We start from the raw sequence: 27,552 nt of genomic DNA, 5'->3' as shown, positions 1-27,552 counted from the left end.
GGAGACAGGGCGGATAGGACCAGTCTGGGTACCATGGAAACAGAGAAAATCAGCAATATAACTACTCTGTCCTTGAAGTGAAGTCTGATAAATCCGAGGTATAACTCATCTTAATTTTCTTTCTGTTGATGTAATAAATGCCATGAACAAAAGCAACTTAGGGAGGAAGAGATTATGTTGTAGAATAGTAGTTTAAGATGTGTTACAGTCACTGGGTGGTGGCAACATGTGCCTTTGGTCCCAGCAGAGGGAGGGAAGCAGAGGGAGGGTGATCTCAGTGAGTTTGAGGCCAGCCTGGTCTACAAAGTGGGTTCTAGGACAGCCAGAACTGTTGCATATAGAAACCCTACCCTGAAAAACCAAAGCCCAAAAAACAAAATAAAGCCGGAAAAACAAAAGATGTGCTACATTAATTTATGCTGTGGAATATTTGATTAATGATGCAAAAATATGTTGCATTTTTTTATGTTGTATTTGTTTAACTCTGTAAAGCCATGTTACTTGCCTTTCCTAAAAAACACTTGATTGGGCTAATAAAGAGCTGAATGGCCAATAGCTAGGCAAGAGAGAGAAATAGGTGGGGCTGCCAGGCAGAAAGAATAAATAGGAGCGGAAATGTAGACGTGAGAGCAAAGAGTAAAGAAACAGAAAAGGGAAAGGAGAGGAAGACCAGGGTCAGCCACTTGGCCTTACAACTAGCCATAAAGTAAGAAAAGTTATATAGAATAAGGAAAGGTAAAATCCCAGAGGCAAAACATAGTTAAAGAGAAATGGCATAACTTAAGTTAGAGAAACTGACCAGAAACAAGATAAGCTGAGGCCAGGCATTCATGATTAAAAATAAGTCTCTGTGTATTTATATGGGAACTGGGTCATGCGTCCCCATGAGGGTAAAAACAAAGAAAACCAATTATAAGCTTACACTACAGGTCACAATCCATCACCAAGGGAGGTAACAGAAATAACTCAAAGAGCTACTCAGCAAACACCATGAAAAAACACTGCTTATGGGATCATTTGCTACATCATGCTCAACTAGTTTTCTTATACAAAAGTAAATATCCGTATTCCTAGGGATGGCGTTACCCTTAGTGGACTGGGCCCTCCATTTTCACTCATCAATCAAGAGTGACAAATGTGGCTATAGGCTAAATTGATTAACGCAATTTTAAGAATTTTAAAATTTATTATTTGTTGGTATATGGGTTTGTTTTTGTTTGTTTGGGTTTGGTTTGCTTTTTCCTTCATCTAGGTCATGCAATGCTCGTGGAGGCCAGAAGAGGGCATTGGATTTCATGGGACTGGAGATGCAGTTTTGATGTAGGTGCTCGATATGGAACCTGGGTCCTCTGGAAGAGCAGTCAGGAGTCCTTAAGTGTTGAACAATCTCTCCAGGCCTTCATTCAAATTTTGCGCTAGGTTTCCTCTTCCCAAGTGACTCCAGGTTTTGTCCAGCAGGCTATAAAATCTAACCAGGATGAAAGAAAAATCAATCTCCTATAAACTAACCAATATGAGCAATTGGGAACTCTTGGTTAAGGCTGGCTTAAGTCTCCATGAATACCACAAGCTATTTGACACAGGATGGGCACTTAGAAGGGTTCTGAATGTCAGAAGGCAGTTTTTAGTATACAGTTCACCAAACCAAATAGAACTGTGTCAGTAGAAGAGTTTTAAAAAGAAGTTGTTTTATTAGGGATTCAGCTGTTTCTAAGGAGCTTTAGTGGCTTTGCTAATCCTCACAGTGGTATATGATATTTATGGTGTAAGAGAATGATTTGGAGCAGGATGTATGTTGGGTTTATGCAGTACTAAAGCACCCCAAAGAGGTGAAAAAAACAAAATAAAACAAACAAACAAACAACAAAACAATAAAAGGCCCACAAATAGAGAACATCTGGGTCACTCAAAAGCAAATGTCAGGTTTCCAGGAAAAACTACCAGGGAAAAATTGTTGTGCTTATGACCTTGGAAAGTCTTCAAAATCTGAATGATAACTCACTGAAGGGGTAGAAGATACGGAGAGTCCCACTGGACACCACAGTGCAGGAAGAACCCTTGCTACCTATTCCCCTAACGAGGTAGCCAAGTCAGCCTGCAGGAGAGGACCACATAGGACAACTGGAGGTTTCTTGTTGAGTGCAGGGTTTTGCTCCGTTACTGATATGCAGAATTTTTGAGTTTTGATGGGAGTAATGATGCGCCTGACAAATTATCCTCTAATATAGGTGTTTAGGTTATGGATTACTCATGGGGAGATGGATGAAGCTCACCAAAACTCACGAGAACTTCTGAACTCTTAGGACTTATAAGGACCCCCTTTAAGGTTATGTAAGCAGCACCCAGGTGCCTGTAGTTATTCTTCAGTGGCTTAGGTGCCTGTGTGCTGCACAAGGAAGTTGGGTGATGCGGGGTTCAGGAGTGATCATCCATAATAGGATAGGCTTTCCAGTGATGCAGTTGCCCAAGTGAAATTTCTCCTGAAAGTAAATTCCGGTACTCAGAGGTACATAAGCTGGGAATGTTAGGAATTGTTTCTTAGGTCTGTTGATGTCCTAACATTTGCAGATAGTCCTTTTTGTTCCTCTCCCTTGAAGAGGCAACACAAACAATTCCAACTCGGGAAACTTCACGGTGCTTTGAGGAAGATGATTTCTTATCAAGGTCGTGCTTTTTGGTCCTTCCACATTTAGTGTATCTGAATTGTATTACCATGGCACACTGAAATAAACAAGCCAGAGTTCTTATAGAACAAACTGATAGGGGACTTTAATTTTCTCACTTAGCCTTTCATCACAATAAGGTGACAAAACATTAGCCCCTCATTATCTGTAACACCTCATAGTAGGTTATAGCAAGCAGAGAAATCCTGCTTTCAGACATAATTTGCAGTAGGCTCTTAAAGACATCTTATATGACTAGTGGTCCAAGTGCAGGCTTAGCCAGCACTGAGTATTTTTTCTTATAAAGACCATCAAGCTGTCCTACCAACATGGTTTCTGTTTTAACAAAGTCTCTCAATGCCCCTCAACTCTGACGACTGAGCTTGGCCAGGAATTGACAATGGCTTGGTTCTTCTGAAACAGATCTGGGAGAGTTGGGCTAAAACAGGATAACATTGATAAGTTTACGTCTTTGACATATTATAGTAACTCAACATGTTTAGAAGCCACATCTTTACAGTAAAAAGTCTAAGGTGTACTTCTAAGTTAGTATTTGAACAGCTGGATTCAATTCTTAATATTGAAGCCACACCCAAGACTTAGTGTACTCAAGAAAAGCAACTAAACTAAAAATGGTTAAAGTCACTAAAGCTTCTGAAATGCAAGGAAAGCATAAAACATCACCATATCCCCCTTTGTAACACACCTCCTTTCTGTTATTCTTGAGCAGCGGACCCTGGGGACAACTAAGAGGACTGTGGGGCCCTCAGGAGTGCTGGTTTTGAGAGGATTTGCAAGGTGTGGGCGCCAGAGAAGAAATTGTCTCCAAGTGTTTTTCATTCATAATTAAGTATGTTTTCTGGCATCCCAACTATGAAATTCACAAGATTTACATTGAGTCCTTCTGTTCAGGAATAATTATAGACTCTGCACATCTCTGAATTACATTCTGGTCCTTGGTTTTTTATTTATGATTATTGTAGGAAGAGGCTGCTTGTTGGTTCCCTGCTGCTCAGCCCTGAAATAATCACACAGAAACTATATTATTTAAAACACTGTTTGGCCCATTAGCTCTAGCTTCTTTTTGGCTAACTCTTACATCCCAATTTAACCCATTTCTAGTAATCTGTGTATCGCCACATGGCTGTGACTTACTGGGTAAATTTCTGTCCTGTTCCAGTGGGGCTACATGGCTTCTCTCTGACTCTGCCCTTCTTTTTCCCAGCATTCAGTTTAGGTTTCCTGGCCTATCTAAGTTTTGCTCTATCAGGCCAAATCAGTTTATTTATTCACCAATGGTGCTCACAGCATACAGAGGGAAATTCTACATCATATGATCACAAGGGTTGTTGAAACATAAATTCCTTGGGAACTATGTATTCCAAGAAACAAATCTTATTTCCTAGTAACAAAGTTGGAAAAATAATCGAATTGTTTTTCAGAATGCTAAGTGAATGGGTGATCAATATTACTTGTTCACAGTAAAGACTACCATTTCTCCAGTGAGATTATAGCACTACCAATAATTGCTTCCTGATGCCATTCCCTTGATGAACACAGTGACCCATGTACTGGGGAAGGTTAAATTAAATGAAATTTAAAATAATTCGACAATTAGGACTCTAGAAACAGTTAATTGATGAAGAGCACTGGTTACTCTTCCAGGTTGTAGCCATCTTTAATTCCAGTTCTTGGAAATCCACTACCTCCTTCTTGCATCGTTGGGCACCAGGCATGCAAGTGGTACACAGACCTATATAGAGTGCACACATGTCTAAAATAAAAAATAAAAACTATATAATGCAATGGCTATATAACTCAAAGCAGCAAAAGCACATGGATTTGGTAATTGATTACGTACCTTTTGTAATGAACATCTCTGGGTGTGGACTTTACTCAGATAAAATAAGCATAATTGTCTTATAGGCTGATATGATGATTCTCCCTCCTAAAGGATTCATTTCCACATTTTAAAACTGTTATTCTTTCACAAATATCCAGCATCAATTGAGAATGGGATAGTTACCTAACTGTATCTTCCTAAGGTAAGGACTTATGGGGCTGAAATCGAAACAGTGAAGCTGGATGTCACAATATGACATACAATCAAACCAACGGTAGAATGGCTAAAGAGATTGGCTAAATATTTCATTAATAGATTAATATAAAAAATTTTAAGAAGGTCCACTGGACTGGGTAACTAGGAGGCACTTTTTAATTTTTTTTAAGAGTATAAAGCTGCTCAATAATTTGACAATAAAAGTTCCAGATTTTCAAAAGTTTAGCTAAGAAGATGAAGTAGATGGTATTGTGTATTGCTGAAGCACACATGCATGCCAAAAAGAAAATTCCTTTAAGACAGAAGAGCCTGGAGGATCCATTGACGCAAAGAAATGTGCAAAGTGATTTGGAAAAGAAACATGAGAAGAAAACCAGTGAGAAATGTGTAGGATTGGATACTGCCAAGGACAAAGATTGTGTCTGTCTTTGGTAAGAAGAAAGGCTAAACCATTCCATGATCTGAAAGAAGGTACCTAAGTTGAATAAAGAAATGAAGGAGATTGATGGGAATTAAAATGAGGAATTAAAAGTAGATATAGGTCACATTTGAAGAGTCAATTTTTCTCATTACACACATCCAGTACGAAATGAAGAAAGAAATAAAGGTTTGCCAAGAATCATTTCCCCTAAACCACCAGCGAGGATTCAAATACTTATAGTTCTGATTATTTGGAATCAGAGGTCTACCAGACAAACTGACCATCACAAGGAATATACGTAACAATTGGATGAATTATGCAACATCTGGATGCCCAAATCTACCAAATTCAGAAAACGCCCAATGACACAACCTTCATAGAGGTATCCTCTTCCAGGTGAATTGGGTTCCATTACCAGCACCCCATTATGTGGCTCACCACTGCTTGTAACTCCACTTTCAGAGGATCTGTTGCCCCCTGATGGCCTCTGCAGATGCTTGCAGACACATAGAATACATTCACACAACCACACAAATGCACAAATGACTAAAAGCAATATTATGTCTTTAAAAGTAAACTTTTGCATCCCGAGAAAATTATCAAATGCTCAAAAAAAAAGGTTCACAGATATTTTTTTTCTACTTTCAACTTTCATTGACCCTGATTCCCTTTGCCTTTTACCTGTGTTCTTTCATCAGGTGAATTATAAAGACATAATTTTTCTCTAAGTCTGTAAGTGGGCTCTGAATTTCAGGTTTATCAATCCTCTTTTATATGTCTTTGGGAAAAATAGAATTCAATCTGAAAGCATTGCCCTTGGACGCTTTAGCACAGTTATGACCTTGAAGAAAATATAGTAGCTTTCTCCAAGAAATGGTATCTGTCTGTCACTGATATCTTTTTAGATATTTTATATGAAAAGGAATTGAGGGTCACTTCAAACTTCATGAAGTACATCCTAATAGCCACTTAATATGAGACTAAAAGATGACTGAGCTAGTAATACTCTTAGGTTGAGTGATAATACATTACCAAAGCTGAAAATGGGGAAACCATCAGGCTAGAAATATTGGTCAGGACCTTCCAGGCAGAAAGAATAATATAACCATGTTGATTTTTATGAGTGAGACCATTTGTAATGAAAAGAACATAAATATTTCATGTGCTTTTTACACTGAACAAAGGTAAAAGAAAATAGAGTCTTCCCCTTTCATGAAAACCACTTACGAATTTGGAAACCACAAAAGTGCTGCAGGGGTTAGGTTGTGTTTATGGGAAACACAAAGAAGTAGGAGGTAGATCCTAGCGAGGCTTTCTCCATCATCTACCATACCTGAGGCAGATATTGAACCTTATTGGCTCTACTGACAAGGCTGATACTTAGCCAATGATGTGTGATTTTTCAAAGCACAACTGAAATTTAAATTTTTAGAAATTAAAGCAATATTATTCTGTTTTGATTTCTAGGAGACATTTACTCTTCTATTAGTCAGCAAATAGCTTTCCTTTTTATTACAAGTAAGACAATAATTTTATCTCTTTCAAAATAATGTTTCAATTTTGGTCATAATTTTATATCATGTCTTACAATGTTAGACTGTTACTAAAGAGAAAACAAGAAAGTAATTTTCTCTTGCTTGTAAAACATAATTGTATTTTGTTAATATTTGTGGGAGACTGATATTGTTTAAATTATAAAGCCCTATTTTATATTTAATAATTTTATTGTTAATGAATTAGATATCATTAAAAACTCACAGCATTGAGGGAGTGAGGCAATATCGCCATGAGTTCTAGGTCAGCGTGAACTGTACCATTAGACCCTATGCCAAAACAGTGACTTAGTATCTAACCTTTCAATTAAAATATTTGACTTTATAACCAGGACTGAGTTTTAAGTTTTGAACACCAATATCCACATTTTCTTGTCAAATTTTAGAATTTGTTCCATGTTATAAAAAGCAGGGATTTAAGAGGATTCTGGGATTCCTCTTTAAATCATGGCAAATGCTTCTTTGTCTGTTAACAAGGTTGTTAGAGGTCTAAATCAAGACAGCTTACTGTCAAGCTTATGACTTTGTGCATTCCTAGTGATGGTGGCAACTTTGTAAATGAGTGAGTGACCCATGATGCTTTCCTGGTTCGCTCGTAGGCCTGTGGAGAAACTCAGACACTGGTAAACAGTGTTTGAAATATCAGATAGCGTTACACTACCACTACACCATTAAATCCTGCAGTGACACACAGTTCTGTGGCCCAGAACTTAAAGTCAGGTAGAGCATCTGATGAGATATCATTTCTTCACACCATTTTTACTGGATGGGAGGAATCTTGGAGGTGAAAACTTCGGTGATCTCATTCTCGAATACATCAATACCTTAGCCATCAAAAGGACAGAAGGCTGACACTAATCTGGTCTCTACCTAGGCAGTGTCAGAAGAATCAGAGTGAGGAAGCTGATATGTCTGTTCTTGTCTTATGGATGTTGTAATTTTAATGTTTTGTTGATTGATGCTTCAATTTTTTTATTTATTTATTTATTTATTTATTATTCTTTGTTGAGCATACCCATTGCTTTGGCTATCCGTCTTGGCCACCTTCGAGTCAGCACTACAAAGAAAAGTAACAAGTAACGAAAGCCCAAAATGTTAGCAATAACTCTTTTCATAAAAGAGTTTGTTAATTATAATGTAATGTGAAATCCAATAAAAACATCTGGGGAAAAAAAGGATGTTCATTAACTTTCGTTAACACACATTATAACAAATTGACCTCCAGAGTCTCATGGTCCCCATACTCCTTCCCCGAGCTCAGAGAAATGCATTGTTAACAGTCAGTTCCCCATGCTTCCTCCACTTAAAAAACTACCTACATAGGAAATTTCATGGAGTCCAGCTTAAATTAATATAAGTATATGAAAAGAATCTCTTACAAACATTTAGTTTCTGAGTTCTTGCATAGGTTGCTTTGATTGCAAGATGCCTGCATCTTGTTTGTAGAAAATGCTTGACATCAAGTTTAGACATTTTCCTAGGTGTCTGTGCCAGTTACAGATGACACGCTTCTTTTTGGACATCGTCATCAGCTCTTCTTTACTTTCATCAATACTCCCCAGATGCACAATATGAATGTCATTTCCACTCACTGACATCAAAGAATGGATTATTCAGACACTCTGTGAGATTCTGTGAAATACTTTGCCAATCCATTAGTGAGTTAATATTTTCTTGTTTTTAAGATTGTTAATGGACTTCTATTACTCTTTAATAGCTATCAATAAATACCAGTCCATATGCTACAAATATCTTATGCCAATTTACCATTTTTTTTCTATAGAAAGAGCAGCTCTCTAAAAAGCAGTTCTTAGTGGTCTTGCTGAATGCTCAGTGTTTTATTCATGTGTTTGAAAACTACAGTGTGTAGTTTAAATGCCTCTCGGTTCCTAGGATTTGATTATTATCTATGAATATCAAGAAGAGAAAAGGAATGGTACAATTCACTCAGGTGAATTTTTCTTACAATTAAGTTAGTGAAATATTAAAATGAAAACAAAAGGTCAGAATAAAAGATAATTACTGTTGATAAGGAAAAAACTGTGTAAGATATTAATAGTTTCTGTTATTTCATTTAAAGAAGTATGGTTTTACTAATTCTACTATTCTGTGTCAGAATCTTTTATTATTTGTTTTGTGTGTGTGTGTGTGAGAGAGAGAGAGAGACAGAGACAGAGAGAGACAGAGAGAGAGGAGAGAGAGAAAGAGAGACAGAGAGACAGACACACACACACACACACAGAGAGAAAGAGAGAGAGAGAGAGAAATAAGATACTGGGCATTGAACTTGGGGCTTTGTGAATACTATACAAGCTCTCTATCCCTGAGTTGTATTTCCATCCCAACTTATTTGACTTTAAAAGGAATGATAATAATAGAAGGGTATATTTAAATTAATAAACAAACATTTAAAAGTTCCCATATAATAGTACCATTTGCTAAAGTTATTAATAGTTACCATGGAATTCCTTTCATCAGTACTAACTCTTTATGAACTATCAGTATCTGACCTTAAGATTAGGAAAATTCAGAGAATGAAATTATACTACTGAAGACCACACAGTTGAGAAGGAATAGAAATATTTAAGACAGACACTTTTGCATCTAAAATCCATGTTTATATCACAATTATGCAAACTGTCTGTTTTATGTCAAATAGAAGTAGCATACCAAAAATAGGGTGAAAATACAATAGTCAAAGAACACTTTAAAGTCCAATTCCAAAAACATCTAAATAATTACAAACATAACTTAGTGGTACTGTCACCCCACGCCATGCTGAAGCTCTCCAGACACAACACCAATTTGAGAAGGCCAGAGGCCAGAGAGTAATATTTTGGGCATTATTTCGAAAGTAACACAGACAAGGCCTGTTTTCCATCATCTCTGTTGATTTCTAAAATAGACTGCATGATTATAGAGCTCATACCTAAGACTTGAGGTATTTATGTGCACTACAAATACAACAGTTTCTCTGACTAAGGAATGTGAGACAATGGATATGGTCTAAGAAAACCGACCCCTGAAGACCTAATTTTCCTATAGACAAAATAAAGAGAATCGATTTACACTATACATATACTTCTAGGATTTCTTCAGGATGGCCTTCCAGGGCCTGTTTGCATAGAACCTGACCATGCCACACACTGTTTGACAATTTCAGCAGCTTTCTGGAATTTTGGTGAAGGGCTTTGTGACTCCATGACTCTAAAATTTTATATGCCAGCAAAATTAGTACAATGTGGACAATACTATCTCTGCTTCTACCTTAAAATGTTGATTGTCCTTCTTGTCCAATAGTTATGGTAGTCTCAGTACAACTTGGCAACTAACCCTGAGAATATTCTTCCACAATTGGTTGTTTGGGAGCAGTGAAACCTTCCAGGACATTCCCAACTCAGTCTCCTAATGATATACTTTTAATGGGCAGGGTCCAGACTTTAGGCATTTTTTTTTCTTACTGAATCAGTGCAAAAGAAAAGGTTCTTCTTAGTTGCGTTCTTCTCACCAGGACCTTATCACCTGTACCTAACTTGTTCACAGCCTGAAACTCATGCTCCTTTACAAACTGTGCCTTTTTCAAATCTTTCTGTTCTCTCTTAATTGCAATGCATATAGTAGGGGACAGCAATGCAAAAGTCTGAATGTCAGGCTTGTAGTGGAAGTTTATTCGTATTTTAATAAATAAAGCTTGCTTGAAGATCAGAGAATAAAACAGCTGCACTGGTCAGACTTACAGACCAGGCAGTGGTAACACACACCCTTAATCCCAGTAGCCAAACTAGTTGCCATAGAAACTGAACAGTACATACCTTTAATCCCAGCTCTTGAAGGGAATACAAAATGAGAGGAGACAGTTTCTGAAATTCCTGGAAGCTGGATCGCCATTTCGGAATAAGGTCAAGATAAAAGACAGTGATTGGCTGCTTTGCTTTTCTAATCTTCAGGTTGGCTTTATTTATTAAAATACAAATGAAATGCCACTACACAGGCTGTCTTAAATTTCCTCTACCAAACAAAGTGGTGATGTGGAATTTTCCTCAATATGTTAATATGTTTTATGGCCATTGGTTAATAAAGAAGCTGCTTTCGGCCAGTGGTTTAGCAGAGTAAAGACAGGCAAAAAACCCAGGATAGCCAAAACAATCTTATACAATAAAGGAACTTCAGGAGGCATTACCATCCCTGACTTCAAACTCTATTACAGAGCTACAGTATTGAAAACAGCTTGGTACTGGCATAAGAACAGAGAAATCGACCTTTGGAATCGAATAGAAGACCCGGATATTAACCCACAAACCTATGAGCACCTAATTTTTGACAAGGGAGCTAAAGGTATACAATGGAAGAAGGAAAGCATCTTTAACAAATGGTGCTGGCATAACTGGATGTCAACCTGTAGAAGGATGAAAGTAGATCCATACCTATCACCATGCACAAAACTCAGGTCCAAATGGATTAAAGACATCAACATTAATCCGTCCACCTTGAACCTGATAGAAGAGAAAGTGGGAAGTAGTCTACAAGATATAGGCACGGGAGGCCTCTTCCTAAGCAGGACCCCAGCTGCACAGACAATAAGAGAAACAATGAATAAATGGGATCTACTGAAACTGAGAAGCTTCTGTAAAGCAAAGGACACTGTCAGTAAGACAAAAAGGCTGCCTTCTGACTGGGAGAAGATCTTCACAAACCCCTCATCAGACAAAGGTCTGATCTCCAAAATATACAAAGAACTCAAGAAACTAGGCACTAAAACTCTAATTAACCCAATTAAAAAATGGGGTACTAAACTGAACAGAGAATTCACAACAGATGAACTTCGAATGGCCAGAAGACACTTAAGGTCATGCTCAACCTCCTTAGCGATCAGGGAAATGCAAATTAAAACCACTTTCAGGCAGAAAATCAAACAGAGATTTACAGAGAGAGGGCAGAATCAGAGAGACACCATGTAGCTGTCAAAGGACACAGATGCCTGCCCAGAAACTTTCCGGTAAACCATGAGCCTTGTGGTAAAATATAGAATAATAGAAATGGGTTAATTTAAGACGTAGGTGCTAGCTAGTAATACGCTTAAGTGATAGGCCACGCAGTGCTTTAATTAATACAATTTCTGTATGATTATTTCGGGCCTGGGCAGCCAGAAATGAACAAGCAGCCTGTCTACAAAGTAGTCCACTGCTTTGGAATTCAGCCTCACAAAAGTTTTCAAGGCAAGAGCAGTATTCTTTTCCAGAATGTACCATGAATGTCTATAGACAAGGTCCTAACAGTGGCTTTGCTCCCTTCTAAAAGCACCTCAGCCTGCTCTCCACTGTCTACGTGTTATTGACATTTTAGTCTTCTGAGTTTTCACAGAATGGCCTATTGATCTTTATTTATAGAACACAGGGGCCTTCTAGACTAAAGCTTCAGTTCCTCAACTTTCCTTCTATGAGCAAGTTCAGAAGGGCTGAGAACCTCCTAGCTAGATTTCTCACAGTAGTAAGCCCACTTACTAAAACCAATATCTATATTGGTTACTCTTCTCATCACTTTGACCAAATTCCTGGTCAAAGTAGCTGAAGGAACAAATGACTTATTTTGGCTCATATTCTAAGCATGATGGGATTGTGAGGTGAAAAGTCATAGTTTGTTTTCAGAGAGGTTGTAATGGCAAGTGGAACTTTATGGTCTGGCTCCTTCTTTTTAATCCAGCTCAAGGTGTTAATGCAGGAGATAGTTTTACCCATATTCCAGAAGAGTCTTCCTCCTGTTAGACTCTGATATTCAGATACCAATCTCCTAATTGTGGCGTCCAGTCAAATTAGTGATTAAAAATCAACTATCACAGTCACATATAGACTTATGTAGAGATATTAAAATAAAGAACAAATACCTTGGAATATAAAAGTCAAGCATATTCATAATCTAGACTATTGTGGTATATTATTTGTGTTTTAATACATCAAGCTTGTCTGAAGATCTGTGCAAAGCAGTCACATTGGTCAGCCATACAGGCCAGGCAGTGACTGAACACACCTTTAACCCCAGCAGCCACATTAGTCAACAATAGAAGTCAGGCGGTGGTGGTGCACACCTTTAATTCCCAACACCAGAGAGGAATAAGATGGGAGGAGACTACTCTCAGTGTCAGTCTCATTCTGAGGCTTTGTGGAGGCAGAATCAACCATTTTCATCCTGGTAAGAACCTGTGGCTGGCTGCCTTGCTTTTCTGATTATCTTCAGGTTGAACTCCAATATATGTTTCTGGGTTTTTTTATTATTTGTGCCACACTACTCTACCCAAATACTTTACTTTTACAGCTCAGGAAAATGCAAGTATTTTAAAATAAGTATATATAAACCATACTATATATTTAGTAACTTGAAATTTCAGTTTTGGTTCATTCTGACACAAAATCCATGTCAGGAAATACTTATAAATTTAGTGTTTCCAGTTGTGTAAAGAAAATATATTTCAAAACTATCGTCTTAAGTATATAGCCTAAATTAAATGAAGTCAAACTTCATTTGTTTTTTTTTTTTTTTTTTGTTTTCAGAATCTCATTGCTTGAGCAGTCTAACTATATCAGAATAACTCTTAGGAAGAAGAGAAATTTTCTAATTCATTAGAAGTAAGAATATGATGATTCCTACAATATTGTTCTTTTTTTTTGGTTTTTTCAAGACAGGGTTTCTCTGTAGCTTTGGAGCCTGTCCTAGAACTAACTCTTGTAGACCAGGCTGGCCTCGAACTCACAGAGATCTGCCTGCCTCTGCCTCCCGAGTGCTGGGATTACAGGTGTGTGCCACCACCACCTGGCTCCTACTATATTCTTAAAAACTGCGATATTACAAGTTACATATATTAGCATATTAAATACCCAAATGTGGCTTAAGTTTACAGAGTGCATAGTGAGTAAATCAGTCAAGCACATTTGTTTTCACCCAAAAAAAACTGAAAGCAAGTAATAATATTGTAATAGTAATCATAAAGGCAATAACATAAACAATGTAACTTAAAAGCATTTTGTACACATTTAAAGGTGTTGTTCATCTTAGGCGATTGCAATTCTTTCATGGTATTTCCCTCTGAGCATTTCAGAAATGCTTAGTCTATATTTCATGCACAATCTTCTCCAAGAAGAGTTGACTGCTGCTCTTGGGATGGATGGCCTCCTGCTGACACGGTGTCAGCCCAATGCCATTTTCTCAGAGAAGTCACCTGCAATGCCATCTGAAATAGCCTATTAGTCCTCGTAACAAGCCATCACACCACATTCTCCTCATGCATGGAGCCCTCATCACTTGGTGGAATTATTTTTTGATTTATTAAATGAGTCTATTTGTCTCATTTTTAGTCTTCATCATATTGAATGGGAGAGTTACATAAGAAATAACCTTGTATCGATAAAGGAACTAAGCTCCCAGACTCAGGATCTTTTAGTGCCCAGTGGAGATGGTCATAAACACGTACTGAGTGAACACAGCAAGCAAGAAAGGGATTTTCCTTGGCATTTTCACTGTCTAGTTGCTGTTTTATATTTTATTCCATAATCACATATTCCTGAAGTATAATTATGGCTTAATATACTGGCCACCATTGCTGGAGAGTCAAGAACCCTCAGTCAGTGTTTAGCTATAGCAGGACCTAGTAACCAAAGTAAGTATTATTCTCACAAATGTTTCACGTTTTACCTTTATTATTAGATTTTTCCTAAATTGCTAGTGATTGTTAAAACTTTAATTTATTGATGAAAGGTTTGAAATTATAACTATTTTCACGTGAACTGTCTTGATAGAGCAAAATCACATATTTGAAATTCTAATTAATTTTACAGTAAACTGCATAAATATGTTAGTCTCAATATTTTTATAAGTACATCCTTGTAAATGCATCCTGAGTACCTTGGTTAGCAATATTTGTCATATGATGGCTCATCAGCTAGGTCAGGTTAATTTATGAATTCTGAATGCTTATTAAAATTTAGATGTTCAAAATTATGGAGCTTATATTACTACAATGCATTATTTTCCATGTCATGAAAACAGTATTTATCCCCCATTCTTCCGTTCACCATAGTCAGCCCAGGCTGCCATAAAACATTACCATAGACTGAACTACCTAAAGAGTGGGACTCATTTTCTTAGAACTAACTTGCCAACATGGTCACGATCTGATGTTGACTCATTTCTTCATTCATTGCTAAGGGTAAAGAAGGAGAGATGGTGGGTGGAGAATGAGAACGAGATTATTCTTGCAAGGTTACTTGGTTATGGCTCTACCCTTATGGGCTTACTTAACTACTTACCTTGCCCCCAAATTGAGTCATTATCCCTAAAGTCTAAAGTACAAGGCCTCATTCAACATATAATAAAGCAGATATGTGGTATAAGGCAGGATTCATCTGGAAGCTGAATTTTCTTCTTGCTGTGAACAGTAACATTATGTCCCTCCCTTATGCAAATGACAGAACAGAAAATGGATTTAGAAGAAATTAGAGGGGTCAAAAAGATCCCAAGCCACTCTAAAACCTACCAAAGCAGACTTCATACAGAATGTTTATACCTCCTAGGGTCTAGTCAAGCTGACATATAAAGTTAACCATTACACACATTAAGTTTGCACGTTCCACAGTGATGGTTGGTATGTTAGCATCTATAGATGTAGCACAGTGGTAGAGAAAGATGGACAACCTTTGTAAGGAACTTGTGGACTTGATATCCTCAGGAGAAAAGTATGCATATACTTTGTCTATACATATAACTTTGCGTAGAGAAGATGTCAAACAAGACCCCTGTGAAAGATCAGATGATGGTAAAAGGACAGCGAGAAGAGTTGCACTCTGGAGGACAAAGTATATAGATATTTCCAGAAGATGGGTTCAAATAAAAGAAGACTGCTAGATTCCAAGAAAGGAGTTTGCAGAGAAAGAATTAATCACAATAGTGAAATGTTTTGATGGTGTGATGGGATGGAGAAAATCTATGGGTGTGGATGGAGGATGAAAAAGAGATGCAAAAGTGGCAAAGAGATCACTTCTCCCCCCCCCCCATCACTTTCATGTTTGTCTTGAATCGGAGTATGGTAGTTGGAAAAAGAGGTGGAAGTACAAATACAATGTAACTGAAATGTGTACATGCAGAAGTGACTTTTCCTCTGACGTCTTAAATTACATACTGTGGAAATGGAAATAAATATTACCAATAAGATGTGTTCCATTGAAGTCATTTATTTAAATGCCATTAATAAAGAATAGATAGATGCAGAAGAGATTAAAAATTGAAGAGAAACACTGCACTAATTTATAAAGTTGGAAATAGAACACTGGACTTTGTGTTAGAGGGCATTAGAACTTCACCTGTATAGCTAAATACTAGAACTTGGATCCCATCCCTAAAAGGAAGCCAACTTATGTTTGGATTCTTAATTTTTTAGTGTTTCACAAATTTATAGAGATGAAGGACTTTTTGTCAAATGCTAATGTGTTCAGTGTGTCAAACATCATGCAATTTTTTATTAGCCCATTTTTATTCCTAATGCCTATTTGGTAAATGTTATGTTTCTCTAAATAACTAAAATATCTGTATATATAATGCTACGTATCATATGTGCTTAAATTTACATTTCACAGTGGCTCCCAAAGGGGGAACTCAGAGCAGATAGTCATCTTTATTAAATTAATTCAGTAAGTAAGAGTGGTAAAAATTGACTACAGTATTATATTTTATTTTTTTACTCATGCTAACTATTCAAGAGTGGTTTCAATTTCAATAGTAGTTATTCCTGCACAGGCAACAGTGAACAGTATTCTGGGGTTTGGTTACTGTGAAACTGCTTCTACTGAAACTGGTGCTAATTAGGACTGGGCTGTTGTTGGCAGAGGCTGCTTGTTTGCTTTCTGGCTGCCCAGACTCCAGAAATAATCACACAGAAATCTATTTTAATTGCAATACTGCTTGGCCACTAACTGAAGCATATTTCTGGCTAACTCTTATGTCTTAAATTAGCCTATTTCTATTAATTGGTGTATCACCATGTGGTTGTAGCCTACCGGTAAGGTTCTGTCCAGCATCTGTCTCCTGCATTGACTTCATGGCTTCCCACTGATTCCACCTACTCTCTCCATATATCTTTTCCAGCCTGCCTATATTCTGTTAAGCTATTGGTCAAAAGCAGCTTCTTTATTAACCAATAGCAATGGAACATATTCATAGCATACAGAGAGGAATCCCACATCAGGCTGTGAAGAAGTTCAACTTTAAACTATTGTTTTCCATACACAAGTTCTCTTGTAAATATGAAAAAAACTAATCTAAATTAATGTTTGGGAGATATAAGGGCTTAAAGCACTCACATATGTCTAAAAGTAAACCATCCCTTTTACTATAGAATACGGAAAGGTCAATAAATAATGGTCCAGTAAAGAAGCAATATCAAGCAGAGTCTTATGAGAAACAGTTAATTTCATAAAGAATGTTTTTTTATGGGACACAAACTGTTCAGTGACATATACTCTCTCTAGAGAATTGAATGTTCTAGAAAATAAATGAAGTTACTGAGGGAATATAGCACTCTCTTAAAAATAAAGCTACATAATTATTAACAATACTTAGATTATTCTTAATTTGATAGAACTTAAGAACAGCTGATATTTGGATACACAAAGTATTTTGTGTTTTTATTTAAAACCAGACCGTAGAAGTACAGAGAACAATTTTTTCATTTTGATATTGATATTTTTTTGTAGTATTCACCTATCATATTTAAATTCTGACTCCAATATCTCTTTAAGTGTTCATTAATACCAAGTCGAGGCATTTATTGCAATGAAAATTGCTACAAATTGATGTATCTCACCACTCTAGAAGTGTGCTGCAATACCAGGACTCTGGTCGATATTTTGTACTAGTCAGAAAATAAATGAATAATAGTGTTAATTTGTAGTTTCAACGCCATTAGCTTTGGGGGCTGGAGAGATGGCTCAGCAGTAAAGAGCACCGACTGATCTTCTGGAGCACCTGGGTTCAATTCCCAGCATCCACGTGACAGATTACAACTGTCTGCAGCTCCAGTTCTGAGGCTTCTGACACTCTCACACAGCCATACATGCAAATGAAATATCAATACACACAAAATAAAAATAAATCATTTAAAAATGCTTTTAAAAATCATTAACATCCACTTTGGAAGAGTTTGCAATAGATTCTCGCAATGTTCGTTCCCTAACAATGAAACAGACCAGAAGAAGAAATTTTCACTTAATTACCTTAGTTCATAATATTTACTTTTAATTCTTCCACGTTTCCCCGTTTAACAAGTGAAACTCTACAAAGCGTTTTGGCTGTAAAATGATATTATGCATGTTCGTGGCCACACACACACACACACACACACACACACACACACACACACAAGCTCACGCACACGCACGTAGATTTGTTTATATACCTTTAACGCCCAGTTAAGGGTTGTTCAATATCTCAGAAGGTGAATGAACAAGCACTTCAGAAAATTTAATTTGCTGAGATGTGGGCAGTGAATTCCCTTAAGTCGGGTTATACTCACACTAGGTCCTTACCTTTATCACCTCAGCAAGGCATTGAAATCCAGCCCATTTCAAATTTGAATCTTGACTAGACCACTCAACTCAGCTAAATGGAATCTCATGATGACATTTTCAGGGAGCATTGACTTTTCACAGTGGAGAAATAGTTTAAAGAGGCAGTACCCACTAAAGATACCTGAAAGCACCTCTGTCTAATATGTACCCTTTTGTGGTTGGCCAGGCATCATAGCTTGACTGTGGGTTGTCCATAGAGCGTCATGTGTTTAAGTTTCCGATGGGTGGAGTTGTTTTAGGACTTTGTAGGAATCTTTAAGTGGTGAGACCAGAATGGGCAGTCACTGAGAACAGGCACATGGGGTAGAGCTAGACAGTTTGTGTTGAATTCATTCTTGCTTTGATGGAGGAGGGTTATCTGTCTATTGTGTTATTTTTATTGGTCAATAAAGAGACTGCCTTGGCCCTTTGATAGGACAGAAAATTAGGTAGGCGGAGTAAACAGAATAGAATGCTGGGAAGAAGGGAAGTGAGGCAGACGCCATGGAGCCAGCCACCAGGTCAGACATGCTAAATCTTTCCCGGTAAGCCACCACCTTGTGGTGCTACAGATTATTAGAAATGGGTTAATATCAAGATATGAGAATTAGTCAGTAACTAACTCTCTAGAGATAATGGGCCAGGCAGTGCTTAAATGAATACAATTTGTGTGTTGTTATTTCTGGGACTAAGCTAGCCATGCAGGAGCCGGGCGGGACAAAAAGTAGGCCTGCCCGCAGCCCCTCACTACAGATGGTGCCCACGTGGATAACTACATCCACAAAAAGCCTGAAAAAGATTGGGAAAAAATGGAGTAAAGCATGTTTTCTTGGTGGCAGCAATTTCTCGGGTCTACTCTGCTTGCTAGAGGCAAGCAAGGCTTTCATCTAAGAGAGGCTTCCTGACTCAGCTTTAGCTGCAAAACTTTGTGGCTCTTTTAAGAGGTCCTGCCACAAAACACTTAAACATTGATGAAAAACTGAACGCACGCTTTTCGGTTTTCAGCCGTAGCAGGAAAAAAGCTGTGCTGTTTTAAAATGCCTGCTTTCTGGGCAGTCCTGCCAGGGCAATCTCTGACTCTTTCAGGCAGGCAGTCGGACTGAGCGTGGTCTGCGAGCAGAATGCTGCAGCTTGCTTGCTATCAAGGACCTTGAAACGCCATAGAGTTGTGGCAGTGAACACAGCTCTGGCTGGTACCTCAGCCATGAGGCTGGAAAGGTAAATAATGGGCTGGGTCTAACCGTCAAAGCCATGGTTTTAGACTCGTGTGGTCAGAAAAAAGAGAGAGAGATACAGTAAAGAGGTTCAAAGATAAAGAAAACCTCTAAATGGTTTACTATATGTTAAAAATATATGCAGGCTAAAGGTTAAAGTTCTTAGGGTAAAAGAGGAAGAAAGTAGTTGGGTGTGGTGGTACACACCTTTAATCCCAACACTTGGGAAGCAGAGGTAGATTAACCTCTGTGACCTCAAGGTGTGGTAGCACACACCTTTAATCCCAATGCCTGGGAGGCAGAGACAGAAGGATCTCTGAGTTCAAGGTGTGATAGCATATACCTTTAATCCTAGCACTGGGGAGGCAGAGACAGTGGATCTCTGTGAGTTCAAGAACAGCCTGATCTACAGAGTTATTCCAGGACAAAGATATACAGAGAACCTGTCTCAAAAAGTAAAAGTAAAAATAAAAAAAAATAGAGGTTAAAATAAAGCCACATAGAGATAAAAAATACACAGAGAATCTTAATACTGTATGTTATTCTGCTCTCTTTAAATTGTTTAAATGATGAGAAAGGAGCAACAGCTACTAAAAGATATTTGTTTATGAATGCTGCTAAACTAATCCAAGATAGATATGTTAAAAATACCTTGACTTCTATATTTGGATCTAAGGATATGATACTTTGGAAAGGAGGTTCTTCTTTTGTTTTCACAGAGGATGAGACCCTGTGGATTGCTTCTATCCCAATATGATATGATAGACCACGTCCTCCTGAAAGGTTGCTGTAAACACCCTCAAGAAATTACTTCACTCAAGTGCCAACTGAGATAAACCTGGCAGACAGGTTATACCATGAAAGACCTGATTAACAGCGCCCCTATACAACAGGAAGAAGTTTGGAGAGAAATAACTACATCCATATTCCCAAATATAGCTTATAAATCTTCTTTTACATTTAAAGGGGGATATGATATAGATATGAATAATTTGCATTGGTATGGATTTTAAGGTCAATTTTGTTTTATGTGTATATATTTCTGATTTTGATTGTGTAGTTCATTTAAAAATGCAATGTATAATTAAAAATATAGGTTGTTAATGGATAATCATCGATAATAGTCAAGCTTGAAGTAATGTTAGTCTGATTTTCTAGAAGTGCATAGATATATTTCAGATAGACATTCACATCTTTCAAAGACTACAGAACATGGCATTTAATGTTTTAATAACTTAGGACTTTTCATGACAATGAGACACGTCTGCTCCTGGCAGCACCAATCTACTTCAAGAGGAAGATGGGCATTGAAGAGGCTCCTTATGGAGTTGGTTAGCCATTTGGGCAAGAAACAGGTCTTGCCTGGACTGTTATATAAACTGGACACAGAGAACCCACAGAGAGAGGACTGCTAAACTTGCCTAAAGGTGAGATGATCTTTCGGGGTTCCTGATTCATAAAAGAGTCTGTGAGACATTCTGCAGGACACAGCAGATAGTGACTGAACTGTCTTTAAAAGTTCCAGCTTCATGGAAATGTCTGCTGGATATTATGGGCCTGAAGGCCGAAAATGGATGCCCCAACGATACAGAGGAACTTTGGGTGACTGTCCAGGCAGCGAGATGTCTCTGTCATTTCTAGAGTTTTGGAAGTTGCTTACTTCTTGTTTACTTAGGAAATATATCCTTCTGGAGTCTTTGATGGAGTTGAAGAATGGATAGTCATAGTTATAGTTTTCCATTATTATGATAAAGATAGAGTTATAAATATTGTGACTGTAATTCTTGCTTGATAACTGTTTTGTTATATGTAATTTTACTATGTTAAAATGAAAGCCTTTCTTTTTTGTTTAAACAGAAAAAGGGGAAATGATGGAGGAGGGTTATCTGTCTATTGTGTTATTTTCATTGGTCAATAAAGAGACTGCCTTGGCCCTTTGATAGGACAGAAAATTAGGTAGGCAGAGTAAACAGAATAGAATGCTGGGAAGAAGGGAAGTGAGGCAGACGCCATGGAGCCAGCCACCAGGTCAGACATGCTAAATCTTTTCCAGTAAGCCACCACCTCGTGGTGCTACAGATTATTAGAAATGGGTTAATATCAAGATATGAGAATTAGTCAGTAACTAACTCTCTAGAGATAATGGGCCAGGCAGTGCTTAAATGAATACAATTTGTGTGTTGTTATTTCTGGGACTAAGCTAGCCATGCAGGAGCCGGGCGGGATGAAAAGCAGGCCTGCCCGCAGCCCCACAACTACATTGCTTGCTTCTTTGTCTGCAAAAGTATAACAAGGTGAAATGCAATCTCTTACTGCCACAGCTGAAGCTCCACCCATCCAACCTCCCTGGCCAGGAAACTGCAAGTTAAACCCCTTTTCCCATAAGCCACCTCTAGTCACATGACACGCGGCTGCCATGATGAGGAAAATGCAAAATGCTGTTGCCAAAGTGGGGTTGTGAGACCTTTTACCAAATGGGTCATAAGCATTTAGAGCAGGTTTATGGGGAGAATATGGAAGAGTTCGGGGCTGTGGGCTAGAAAAGCCTTAGCATGTTATAAATAGCATGTCATAGGCTACTCAGGCACGAGTTCGTGAAAGCAGGCTGTAGAAAGAAATGTGGATAAAATGTGGATAAAGGCTTAGCCCATAAAGTTTCAAAGGGGCATAGGACTCTGTCTGGAATTGGGCCATTCATATCATATTCTGACAAAGAACCCGATCCTGCCCTGTCCCCTTCTTTAAATTTTGAGTGAGGCTAAATCAAAAGGACTGATTTGTTGATGGAAGCCATTCAAGACAGCATAGCATTTAAGCAGCAGCAGGATTCCGGCTCCATGCCTTAGATTTACAACGGAAACGAGTGCAGAAAGAGATGAAAAATGTAGTTTGGCACGGAAAGGAACATGGCTGAGGAGAAATAAGGCTAGAGTAGTTGCTGGAGAAGCGGCTGTAAATGTTAAAGAGCCAGTGCCTTAGCACTGGAAGGCTTTGAGAGATGCCTGAGGGCAGGACCTCCATGAGGGACAGCTCCGGGGCATCTCAGTGAAAGCTCATTTGAAATTTTCAAAAGGGAGACTCACCAGGCATCCTGTCTTCCCAGGTTCAGACAGGCAGGTGCTCAGAGGCAGCTGTATCTGTGGCTCATCCTAGCTACCCTGCCTCCCAAGCTGGCCGCAGATTTGAATGGCTGTTACCCACGTAGTATTGCTTTTCTGGTCAGGCAAGAAGCCCAGCGTGATGAGAGGCTTGTGGCAAGTAATCCAGATGTGTTACACATTGCAGTGGTGCTGGTGTCCCTTCGTGAAGTTCCTGAGGGACCTGTATGTCAAGCTGGGAAAATAAAGGCCAAGTTTTGATAGAATTCCAGGATATTAGCAATGCCAGAAATGTGGGACACTTGATGAAGGCTTTGAGTTGTGGTGGCCGTGCATAGGAGAGGTAACAGTTGCAGGGTTAGGACAGCAAGGTCTGCTAGGGCTTCGGTGATGACGTCATGAGCCCTAGACTCCTGCTTAGAGCAGCAGAGTTTGGTGTTTGTCCTGATGGTTCCCTATCCTATTTTGTCCAAATCTTCTCTTATTGGATCCCATTCTTCTCTTTGGGATGAGGATTTTTACGCTGTGACTCATAATACGAGAGTATATAATTTGTATTTATTATTTATTTGTTTATTTTACAGGACCTCACAGTGCAGAGTTTGTCTTTCATTGTAAGCTTTTTGACTTTGATCTTTGTAAGAGTGTTGGGACTGGAAGACCACGGAGACTTTTGAAGCTGCACCAAAAGCATTGCTGCATAGGAGACAGCCGCCGAGGCCTGTGGAGGCCACCAGCTGTGAATTGTCCTCATAGGCACAGATATTTGACTGCTTGTTCCCCAGCTGTTGATGCTGTTTGCAGATGTTTGGGGATGTTGAAGAGGTGAGGGTGTGGATGGAACAAGTCGTTGGAGGTAAGCTCATGCATTAGAACTTGCCCTTGTCTCAACTTGCATACTATTGCTCCTTGAACTATGGAAACAAACGAGATTGTGCCACAATCCCCTGCTTCCATCTTCAAAGCCCAAGCCACAATCCCTTCTACACTACGAAATTATGAGCTAAAATAAAACTTTTCCTCCTTAAGTTTTGTTTTTGAGGGGGAGGGTCATGTATTTGGTGACAATGATACGCGACTCAGATATAAGAGTCCAACCAGATTTTCTGAATGTAGCCAGATTCTCTGAATGTGGCTGGCCCGGAGCCTTTCTGAAAAGCCACTGACAATGACACTGGGACTTGTTTCCTCTGCATATACTGGATTTTTGGGATCCAGTCTGTTCGGATACTCACCTTCTGGGACCTGGAAGGAGGGGGGAGGAACTTGAACTTCCCACAGGGCTGGAAGCCCTGACTGTTCTTAGGGATGGAAAGGGAGGGGGAGGGGGGAGTGGGAGGGTGTTGGGAGGAGGGGCGGAAATGGAAACTTTCATAATTTAATAAACTTTGAAAAAAAAAGATAGGGATTGGGATTCCTCATTTGAACCCCTGAAACTCACTAGTGTGCATCCTGAGTGCCCAGTAGAACACAAAATTCATTGGCTAAATAAATAACCATCAAAACCCTTGTAATAGATATAGTATGGAGATGTTCTCAAGGGGTTCTTAGAATAACATTATTCAGTATGGCACAGTGTTCCAGAGTAATCACTCTGTCAATTGCAATTTTATTTAAAGATTTGTGGGAGAAGATAGAAGCCCCACTAGGTAGTTATCATCGCTGAACCAAGCGAGAGCAAAGTGTGGCAATTAAGAGTGAGGCAGTGTTGGAGTGACTGGCTTCCAATTCCATCTCTGGTTTTTATTAGCTAGGTGACCTTGGACATAAATTACAGATGTCTTGGATCTCAAGTTTTTCATCTTTACATTAGGCATAACAATCAGTCCCTCGCAGGGTTGTCATAAAGACACATCAGATAATGCGCGAGCACTGATTATGCAGGCAGGAGAGTGCTCTGCAGTTAGCATTTTAAAGTGATACCTATTCTTGGCTAATGAATACAATCTCAAGAAATATTTTAAAAGGTGCTGTGAACTTGGGATAATAATAGGCCCAATGGCTTTGAAAGAACAGAGTCTTTGCTTCTAAGATTTGTTTAGAGGTTTAAAAAAAATCAAACTTTCAAGTTTTCATTAAAAGTGTTCAAGAAGTCAAACTGTCCTTCAACACATTTGTTTGTCAAATTATATAATTCAACTAAAACATAGATTCCACTTTTGGGAGGGTGTATTCTTTGGTACATGAAAAATTAGGGAAAACTTTGTATATTAAGTCAGAAATGTATTATAAGTTCATCATTCAATTTATCATGACCAGACAATAAATATCAATTTATTATTCCATAGTTTTTCACACCAGAAGTCTCTCTAGGGTCTTACTCCATTTCTGTCACTTCAGTGGAATATCTGAAACTGGGCAATTTACAAAGAATAGAAATTCATTTCTTATGGTTCTGACAGCTACAAAGTCCCATATCAGGGCCCCACATCTGTCTGTATCATTCCACAAAAGAAGAAAGGTAAGAAAACAGCAGTGTTAGATGGAAAGGGAGCATTAACTCGTCTTTTGATTACAGCCCATTTGCAAGATGCTAACCCTGTCCATTAGAATGGGAGTAATTCATTCATGAGAGAAGAGTCTTTAAGACCTAAGCAACCCGTAAGAGTTACACCTCCCAGGACTGGTGCCTTAGAGGCTAATTTCAACAAGTGAATTTTGCAGGTCATTGAAGCAACCATCATTCCCCCAAGGCCAGAAGCAGGGTAGCAATAGGACTGGGTTCTTAACTGAAGAAGTACTTTGAAGTTCTTTCATATAGCCAGCAGAACAACAGTTTTAGAATAAGGATTTCTTTCCACACAGACTTTCAGCCAGGTGTGGCTATAAGCAACCAGTGGCCTTGTTGTGGTCCTTTATGCATGAATGAGCACACATTATACTTTTGTTTCAGGTCTGGGTTACCTCACTCAGGATGTTTTTTCTAGTTCCATCCATTTGCCTGCAAATTTCTTTTCTTTTTTTGTTTTGTTTATTAAATTATGAAAGTTTCCATTTCTGCCCCTCCTCCCAACACCCTCCCACTCCCCCCCCCTTCTCCCTCTCCATCCCTAAGAGCAGTCAGGGCTTCCAGCCCCGTGGGAAGTCCAAGTTCCTCCCCCCTCCCTCCAGGTCCAGGAAGGTGAGTATCCAAACAGACTGGATCCCAAAAATCCAGTATATGCAGAGGAAACAAGTCCCAGTGTCATTGTCAATGGCTTTTCAGAGAGGCTCCGGGCCAGCCACATTCAGAGAATCCGGCCACATTCAGAAAATCTGGTTGGATCACATGCTCGTTCAGTCCCAGTCCAACTGGCCTTGGCGAACTCTCATCAGACCAGTCCCCTTGTATCAGTGGGTGATCGCACCCCTCGCGGTCCTGAGTTTTTTCTTCATGTTCTTCCTCCTTCTGCTCCTTATCTGGACCATGGGGGGCTCAGTCTGGTGCTCCAATGTGGGTTTCCGTCTGTATCGCCATCCATCGTCGGATGAAGAATCTATGGTGATAAGCAAAATCTTCATCAGTATGGTTCTCGTCCAAGGCCGGTTCAGGCACCCTCTCCTCTGTCCAGAGAACAATCTGGGGATCTCTCCTTGGACCTGGGATCCCATTTATAATCAAGTCTCTTGCAAACCCTAAAATGACTTCCTTAGTTGAGATACATTCTTCCCTGATCCCATATCCATCCTTCCTCCCTCCCCCCATCTCAGTCCCCCGAGTTTTCCCCATTCCTCCCCTACTCCCTTCTCTCTAACCCTCTCCCCTTCCAACAACCCTCCCACCCACACCCCTCCCCCATGCACCCAAGGTTACCTGGGACTCTTGTCTATTTCCAATCTCCAGGAGGATAAGTACATGATTTTCTTCAGGTTCACCTTCTTATTTAGCTTCTCTAGGATCTCGAATAATAGGCTCAAAGACCTTTAATTATGGCTAGAATCCACTTTTGAGTGAATACATACCACATTCCTCTTTTTGGGTCTGGCTTACCTCACTCAGTAAAGCGTTTTCTATGTCCATCCATTTGCATGCAAAATTCAAGATGCCGTTGTTTTTTACCGCTGAGTAAAACTCTAGTGTATATATGTTCCACGCCTTCTTTAACCATTCTTCTATTGAGGGGCACCTAGGTTGTTTCCAGGTTCTGGCTATTACAAATAGTGCAGCTATGAACATAGTTGAACAAATGCTTTTGTGGTATGATAGGGCATCTCTTGGGTATATTCCCAAGAGTGGAATTGCTGGGTCTTGAGGGAGATTGACTCCCAGTTTCCTGAGAAACCGCCACACTGATTTCCACAGTGGCTGCACAAGTTTGCATTCCCACCAACAATGGAAGAGAGTTCCCCTCTCTCCACATCCTCTCCAGCATAGGCTATCATTGGTGTTTTTGACTTTAGCTAATCTGACCGGTGTAAAATGGTATCTCATAGTTATTTTGATTTGCATTTCCCTGATCGCTAAGGATGTTGAGCATGACCTTAAGTGTCTTTTGGCCATTCGGAGTTCTTCTGTTGAGAATTCTTTGTTCAGATCAGCACCCCATTTTTTAATTGGGTTAATTAGAGTTTTATTGTCTAGTTTCTAAACTCTATTACACAGCTACAGTATTGAAAACAGCTTGGTACTGGCATAAGAACAGAGAAGTCGACCTATGGAATCGAATAGAAGACCCAGATATTAACCCACAAACCTATGGACACTTGATTTTCGACAAGGGAGCTAAAGGTATGCAATGGAAGAAGCAAAGCATCTTTAACAAATGGTGCTGGCATAATTGGATGTCAACCTGTAGAAGAATGAAAGTAGATCCATATCTATCACCATGCACAAAAATCAAGTCCAAATGGATTAAAGACCTCAACATTAATTGGATCACTTTGAACCAGATAGAAGAGAAAGTGGGAAATAGTCTACAAGATATAGGCACAGGAGGCCACTTCCTAAGTAGAACCCCAGTAGCACAGACAATAAGA

Source organism: Myodes glareolus, chromosome 12 (genome assembly GCF_982192425.1).
Source record: "Myodes glareolus chromosome 12, mMyoGla1.1, whole genome shotgun sequence".
NCBI classification, from domain to species: Eukaryota; Metazoa; Chordata; class Mammalia; order Rodentia; family Cricetidae; genus Myodes; species Myodes glareolus.
Note: the sequence above shows the minus strand (reverse complement) of the source record.